At 40.0% G+C, this 8031-nt stretch overlaps 1 non-coding gene across 1 annotated transcript; it reads right to left on the bottom strand.

Moving 5' to 3' along the window:
• Positions 1-7676: 7676 nt before the first annotated feature.
• On the bottom strand, positions 7677-7809 carry LOC126023151 (small nucleolar RNA SNORA51). The gene has a single exon (XR_007500357.1). It is a non-coding gene; the product is annotated as a small nucleolar RNA SNORA51 (small nucleolar RNA).
• Between the last annotated feature and the right edge of the window lie 222 nt (positions 7810-8031).

The raw sequence follows: 8031 nt of genomic DNA, 5'->3' as shown, positions 1-8031 counted from the left end.
TAGCTTCTTCATCCCATCATATCTGCTTATATTATATCTGCTATGCAACATTTACACTTACAGGACTTAGTTACTTAGAGGACTAAGTTACTTACAGGACTAAGTTAATGCCCTTTCCTAGACCAGCACTGTTGACCTTTACTAGAATTTGGGAGGCTAACTGGAATTATACTAACAGTACTAAAGAATATGATGGGGGCTGGAGAGATAACATGAAGGTATGACGTTTGCCTTGCATACAGAAGGATGGTGGTTCGAATCCCAGCATCCCATATGGTCCCTTGAGCCTGCCAGGAGCAATTTCTGAGCATAGAGCCAGGAGTAACCCCTGAGCACTGCCGGATGTGGACCCCCCAAAATATCATGATTGGGCCTGAAGGATTATGAAGGAATATGGATTTATAGACAGAAGACCCCAGTTTAATTCAGGCACCACACAAGCCCTTCTCAGCACTGCCAGGACTGAAATCTGAGCACAGAGCTAAGAGTAACCTTAGAGCAACAATGAGTATGATCTAATTACAATTCACCCGCACAATATCCCCCCCCCCAAATACAGTTTTGTTTTAGCATACTCTTTTTTCAACCAAATAAACTCAGAAAATTGATTCAAATACTCTATCCCAATGAAGGAAACCCAAATTCAGCCTTTGGAATTTATAAAACATAAAAAAATGAAAATTCTTGCGTTGGTCAATGTTTGGCTACAAGTAACTTTTCTCACCTCTCAAACTTGATATTTAAATTTAATATTTATATTGTATTGAGCCTGTTGTATCTGGAAAGCTATTCCAGTAGAATTTTGTGGTAGAATTAAGAAAAGCTTTTGGATATATTTTTGAAGGACAGTCCTCTCTCTCTCTTATTCTCTCTCTTTCTCTCTCTCTCTCACTCATTCACTTTCTCTCTCTCTTTCTTTTTTTTTTTTTTTTTTTTGGTTTTTGGGCCACACCTGTTTGATGCTCAGAGGTTACTCCTGGCTATGTGCTCAGAAATCGCCCCTGGCTTGGGGGGACCATATGGGACACCGGGGGATCGAACCGCGGTCCGTCCTACGCTAGCGCTTGTAAGGCAGACACCTTACCTCTAGCACCACCTTCCCGGCCCTCTCTCTCTTTCACTCTCTCTCTCTCTCTCTCTCACTTGTGGGCCACACTTATCAGTCCTTAAGGGTTATTCCTGGCTCTGCACTCAGAAATTACTCCTGGCAGGCTTGGGGGACCATAATGGAATGCCAAGGATAGAACCAAGGTTGGCCATGTGCAAGGCAAAAGCTCTCCCAATTGTGCTATCACTCTGGCACTGAGTTGGAATATCTTAAACTTAATGCATTGATTAGAAGGAACTAGAACAGCTGACAGAATCAAGGGATAACTTGAAGAATCTGTTTCAGAAATGTCCAAGAGGAGCTTTAGGAATTCAGGTGCTAAAAAGAAGGCAGTTTCCTTAGGTTAAATGACTCAATGTCATTCTTGGGTTTGCTGGGGGGTTTTTTGTTTGTTTTGTTTTGGCTTTTCATTTTTTGTGCTACTTCCCTTGGAAGAGAACTTTAAGGTCGAGCATCTGATAGGCTTAGAGCTATAGTTATGTGTCTATGTGCTCTTGTTGATAGACAGTCATTTTTTCCTACAGGGCTTCTCAAAGAAATTAAAATTCTCACTCAAGCTCCCCATAGACATCCACTGACAGGAAGTGGTGCCAGTTTTAACAAAAGAAGTCAAAGGTTGGTGATGGCATATGAAGTTCACTATTTTCCAGGTCTCACATTTTTCTCTCCTCTCCAAACAACAAGCATACCAGCCATTTCTATACCAGGATCTAATGTCTTCCTCAGAAAAAATCTGGAACTTGTATGTTACTCGGAATGAGGAAGCAGGAGGAAAGAGATGAAGGAGTGGTATTGGGGAAAGGAAAATTGAGCATCACCTTGCCTTTGGCTTCTTGAGTTGTTTTCAGTTCATTCAGGTCAACATTTTTCCATTTTATGTGAGAGAAATATGACTTCTATGGCTGTGGCATTTAAACATATAAACATGACTTACCTAACTTTGGCAGTGCCTTGAGTATTTTTGTTTGTGAATTTTCTTAATGTAAAGAGAAAACAAAGATGCAGGAGTTATCTGTGATGGTTCTTTAAGTTTCCTTTTTCCTAAAAATGTTTTTATTACATCTCTCTTTTAGGTATGTGTAAGTACTTTAGCATAATCTTTTATTGATGAGATGACAACAATCAAAACTAAGGGTACCAAAAATAAGTGGTGAAAAGCTCTTGGTCAGAAAACCCTGATCCACTTAGACAGAGCACTTATTTGGGCGCTCACTAAAGAGATCACATCTGTTCCAGAATTCCCCCAACTGACCTCTGACCTTTACAGTTTAGCACTGATAACTCAGTCAGGATTTCATCCCAATGTTTCTAGGGGTAGAATGAGACACTTCCTATGTAATTATCCCTGTGTAGGTTCTAGCTTGGGCATATCTAATTCTATTGTTTTAAAAACATAAATATGAACTTTTTCAAGTATAAGTCTACATATATAGATACTCATATAATGGATTTATATTTCCACCTTGGGCCCCTTTGTTACATTTCACCTTTTTTGGTATGTTTTATATAGTTCAGCAAAAAGTTAATACTTAACATTGATTTGTCACAGGGATACTTGGTAAATTTAGTTAAAGAAAATCGATATATTTGTTCTTTTTCTCTTGTACCTTTGATTTTAAATAACCCACTTTAGCATCACAAATTTCTTCATGCCTCTAACACCATAAGTCAGTCACCAAAGTAGAATGCTATTTACTAAACTTTTGACCCAAGGCAACATTAAGATGTGTCTTTGCATGGACTATTTTTCTTACACTTAGAAATCAGAGATTAGGGGCCCGGAGAGATAGCACAGCGGCATTTGCCTTGCAAGCAGCCGATCCAGGACCAAAGGTGGTTGGTTCGAATCCCGGTGTCCCATATGGTCCCCCGTGCCTGCCAGGAGCTATTTCTGAGCAGACAGCCAGGAGTAACCCCTGAGCACCATCGGGTGTGGCCCAAAAACCAAAAAAAAAAAAAAAAGAAAATAGAGAATATATGTGTAACCCAATATCCAGAGAGATTTAAAAATCAAGTTTTCTGGGACACAAAGCTGGTAGAATTGACATCTGCCAAGTGTTAAAGCACATTATTGCCATGGTGTTATGAAAGACAGGATAGCTAAAAATCAGTTCATCAGGAATTACTAAGTATCCCAGGAACAAATGTCCATTATGATTCCTGAGGACAAAGATGATGGTGCTGGAAGAAACGAACTAATGTAACCAGAAAGAAAAGCTTGTGTCTGTTATGGATTGTTTGGACTCTCTCTTTCCCTATAGGAACTTCCAGATGTGAGTGGGAGGAAGGAGGGCTGTCCAGTTTAGGGTTGAGCAATTTTAGGTCAGGGAGAAGAGTCAATGAAGCTGGGACACAGAGCCTACAAAGATATTTCGTAATCGTACAAAGGAGAATGAACAAAGCGCTCATTTAGACAGACATGGACTCATTCTTTTATTTAAGGAATATTTATATTATGTGTCTATGAGCAGGCAACAAAGATGAATAAGACATGGCCCTTTCCTTTCCTTAAGGACTTCATTGTCTGTTGGGAAGAGACTGAAGTCAAGAAACTATGGGAGTACAAAAAGATAATTTATATTGCTCCCACACTTAGAGGCTACCCTTATAATCAACAGATTATGGGCTAATGCTAATTCTTGGCTACTCATTACCCAGTTCACTTTACTTCCTATGGGAAGCATTACCTCCTCTCCACCAACCCCACTGGGAGATCACTTGAGATTGGGAAGTCAAAGTGCTCCCAACTGTTTACTCACAGAAAACCCTTTACTCACCTGACTCAAGCTGAAAACAATATCTTTTCCGTAGTATCTTAAAAGGCCAAAAATACCTCTTCTTACCCACAAAGGACATAGAGCCACTTTTTCTGAAACAGGGCATAAACAATACTATTGACCAGTTCCTAAATCCTTGCCAATGTCCTTCTATTTCTGAGTTGTCTGACACCCCTTGAGAGAGGCAAAACTCTTCCTAATCAATGAATGTTGCTAAACAAAACATCCCTTGGGTTGGAAGGCAAAATTGAAATCAGGATGTTGGGAAAGCAGGTGATTGAATGAATATAGGTGAGAGAAAATAAGAATTTTGGAATGGAAAGATAGAGAAGGGAGAAATAGTCTAGGAGACACTAGGAGAGCTAGTGAAATTTGATAGGTATAAGACTCAGCCAAAATTATGAAGAGGAACACAAGTTACTGAGAAGCCAAGAACAGATGCTTATTTTGTCTATTTTTGTCCACCTAGAGACTTTCCTCTAACTTGGCCTTTGCTTTCATGGCATCCTTTTCATCATGCAGGCCACCTGTTCTTCCCCTCTTCCCTTCTAGGCCTGAGATGAACACATCACTTCTTCCAGAAAAAAATCATCTCCATTATTCTAGGAAACTTGGCAAGAACACCAAATTCCTCATTTTAACTAGTCTCTCTACGCCCCAGGGGTACATGTTCAAGTAGATTCTTGGACAGCACGTCCTACTCCAACATCAACAAGCAAACCCGAATGATGAATGTGTGTCACCAAGATACTAAGTAAATGTGTGATCCCATTTAGATTATCACCTACGTGACCAGGGCCCACGCAGTTCACACAGCCTCACCACACCTTCTTGACAGGGATTCCCAAGGTTCCCTGTGTTATTAGCTCAGTGCCAGAAGAAAGCTGGTCATGTACATGGGAAGATGCCAACAGCACTTAGGGATGCAGAACTTGATGAACTGTATCTTTCCTTCCACAGAAGTACAACGACCACGAACAACAAGCTCTGTGAGTCAGTGCATGATCTGCTTGCTTGTCCTTTGCACCAGTCACATGAATCAATAAGTACAGCAACACCCTTCACTTACAACCTCTTATCTGAAGGAAATTAAACCAGGGGGAAAAATTGTGCAAGACAGTGAATAAACATCTACAAGAACTGAGTGTTCATCCTCCCTAGAAAGTCCCTGGTTCCAGGATTCAGGAAAATCACTTGAAGAATAGAAAAGTTGCTGTAGTTAGGTCCTTCTTTAATTTCTATTACTGAAAGGAAAGTTGGAAGCCAAATGTCTATTTATTTATTTATTTATTTATTTAGGTTTTTCGGGCCACAGCTGTTTGACGCTCAGGGGTTACTCCTGGCTAAGCGCTCAGAAATTGCCCCTGGCTTGGGGGGAGGGACCATCTGGGATGCCCGGGGATCAAACCACGGTCTTCCTTGGCTAACGCTTGCAAGGCAGACACCTTACCTCTAGTGCCACCTCACCGGCCCCTTATTTTTTAAGATAATGAACATTTCATGAGCACATTTCAAGTGCTACTTGAAATATCATGTTATTTCTTGGGTGCTCTTCTGATTAAAAAAAAAATAGAAACAAGGAATTGTTGTGTTTGAGTTGTCATGGAGTCTCAGCATTTTCAAAACCATGTTTTGAGTAACTCCCTAACTTTATGTTATCCAAGTATACAAACAACATACTACCAAAACCCAGGCTGAGAAGGCAATCTTGATGATTGATGAAAATTAAAAAAGCCAAAACTATCTCACAATGTATGCACCCATCTATTTTTGCTATATGATAATTGTGGTTTTGCTCCAGCTTTATCACCTATAGTGCATTTCCAATCATTTTTCTCCAGTTTCTTTGCCTGCTAAGCACATCTCAGAGGAATGCCTCCAAATCAATTTTCACATCTTTAAGCAGTTTCATATATTTGAAAGTTAAGGAAACAATTAGGATATTTTCAATGATGAAAAAAACTCCATTAAGCTGCCACAAATGTCAAAAGTTCTGGCTATGTTAACACTTATGTAATTGTTCTGGAAACCCCACGCACCGGAATAGACCTACAACACCAGGCATGACTCACAGAATATTTATCTGTGCAGAGTCTCCCTGAAATGTGCTCCCATGTGGAGTTCTTTTCTCAAAGAAGATAAGATATGATACATCAAATTCAAGAGTTCTTTTGGTAAAATTTCAGAAAGTACTGCCACACATGAGAGCTGCTGTTTCTTTGATGACAAGATCATTCTTTGATGAGAGCATTCTAACAGATTGAAACTTGAAAGAAATAAAAAAAAAGAAAGAAAGAAGATAGCGGAGGTAGAGAGGGAGGAAAGGAGTATGAAAGGATAGAAGGGAGGAAGGAAGGGAGGAAGAAAGAAAGAAAGAAAGAAAGAAAGAAAGAAAGAAAATAACATGGAGAATGTGTGGGTTTTCAAATTCCCAAATGGTTCTTATTTTCTCTGATGACTTTATTCCCAGATTTATTTTCTAAAAGTTGTGGCTAATAGCATATGGCTATGTTCTGAATAAAAGAGATACCACATACCACAACATGCCAATCAGACCAGTCCAGACAGGCTGGGGCCAACAACACTGAAACTCATTGGTAGAAAACCTTTTGCATAGCTTTTTATTGGAACCCCTTCTCAGTCCAAATGTTTTGAGGATATTTCATAAAGCATATGTTGTAACCGACACCCCCATTACATAGGCTTGTGCTACTTTCAATACCAAGGTAATGCATTTTTCTTTAGCAATAGTTATAATGTGGTTTAGGAACTCATTGATTCGTAAAAAGAATGGGGTTTGTCCAGAAAAGGGTTCTGGGGCCCATTCTACAGGACACTGAAGCAGGTTAAAGATGTGTTTCTGGGCAGGCACGAACATTTATGTTCAGCTACACAGTAATTATGAATGGAATTTCCATGGAAGATCATCAGTTTGTGTCCCTCATGAAGAGAACTAAAAGGAAGCTTCAGGCCGGAACAGTCCTGCCTGGATCAAATAGCTTAGAGGAGCCCCAGGGTCAAGCACAGGTTTTGAGAAGAACTTGAACTCAGGGAAGAATGGACTTTTCTTTTTAAAGTCTTCAGGAAATGTAAAGGAAGAATTGTAGACGATGGAGCAAGACAGAAATCAGTTATTAGGACTTGGATGTGAGGTGGTGTCTATAACAGGAATCAAGTGACTGCTGAGCTATTGGAAAGGGAATGGTAGTTCAGAAGTCTTGTCATTTTAGTCTTGTCGATTGAGCAGCTAAAAGTTAGACAAATGACTTCTGTTTCCTCTAAAGACAGATCTTGAGTCCAGCATTCAGGGAAGAACTGAGCTTCCAGTGGACTGTGATCTAAGCCATGAGTCCAACCTGAATTTATGAAAAGTGATGGAAATTTACATAGACTGGACTCCAGCCATACCAATGTTCTCGCGGCTCCCAGATCTTTTTTTTTTTTTTTTTTTTGAGGCGATTTGTGTTATTTCCCTAATTCTTCTTTTTCTTGTTATTGTTGTTTGGGGACATATCTGGTGATATTCAGGGCTTACTCAGGTGCCAGAATCCAAACCTAGGTTAGTTGCATGCAAGGCTAGAACCTTAGAACCATCTTTCATCCCCTGGAAGTTGTTTCTGTTTGCTGAAGTTCCCAAGCCCAAACTCCTCAGGATGTTTGTCTTTCAGATCATGTTCAAAAAACATCTCCAGCAGAAGGCTCCAGTTTCTGCTCTGGACAGACCCTTACATGGTAGCTTGTCCTGTTTGCCTTTCCACCTCTCTTTAAACTTCCTGCCAAATCAAACTTTTTTTTGTCCCCCAATTCACAATACAGACCAGGCAAAGAGCCTATGTTGAGGTGTATATGGGGTGCATTTACTGTACCTCCTCTTTCTATTCAGTCAGTGTAAAGAACACAGCCTGTGGTAAGAATTGGGAGGCCTTATCTTTTCTTATATTTGTGTGTGTGTGTGTGTGTGTGTGTGTGTGTGTGTGTAATCCTTCACCAGTGCAACATTCCCATGACCAATATCCCAAGTGTCCTTCCTCCCACCCCACTCTGGCCTGTACTCTAAACACACAATGGAATATTATGCAGCCATCAGAAGAGATGAAGTCATGAAATTTTTCTATACATGGATGTATATGGAATCTATTATGCTGA

This window comes from Suncus etruscus, chromosome 11 (genome assembly GCF_024139225.1).
Source record: "Suncus etruscus isolate mSunEtr1 chromosome 11, mSunEtr1.pri.cur, whole genome shotgun sequence".
NCBI classification, from domain to species: domain Eukaryota; kingdom Metazoa; phylum Chordata; class Mammalia; order Eulipotyphla; family Soricidae; genus Suncus; species Suncus etruscus.
Note: the sequence above shows the minus strand (reverse complement) of the source record. Positions and strands in the feature narration are given on the sequence as shown.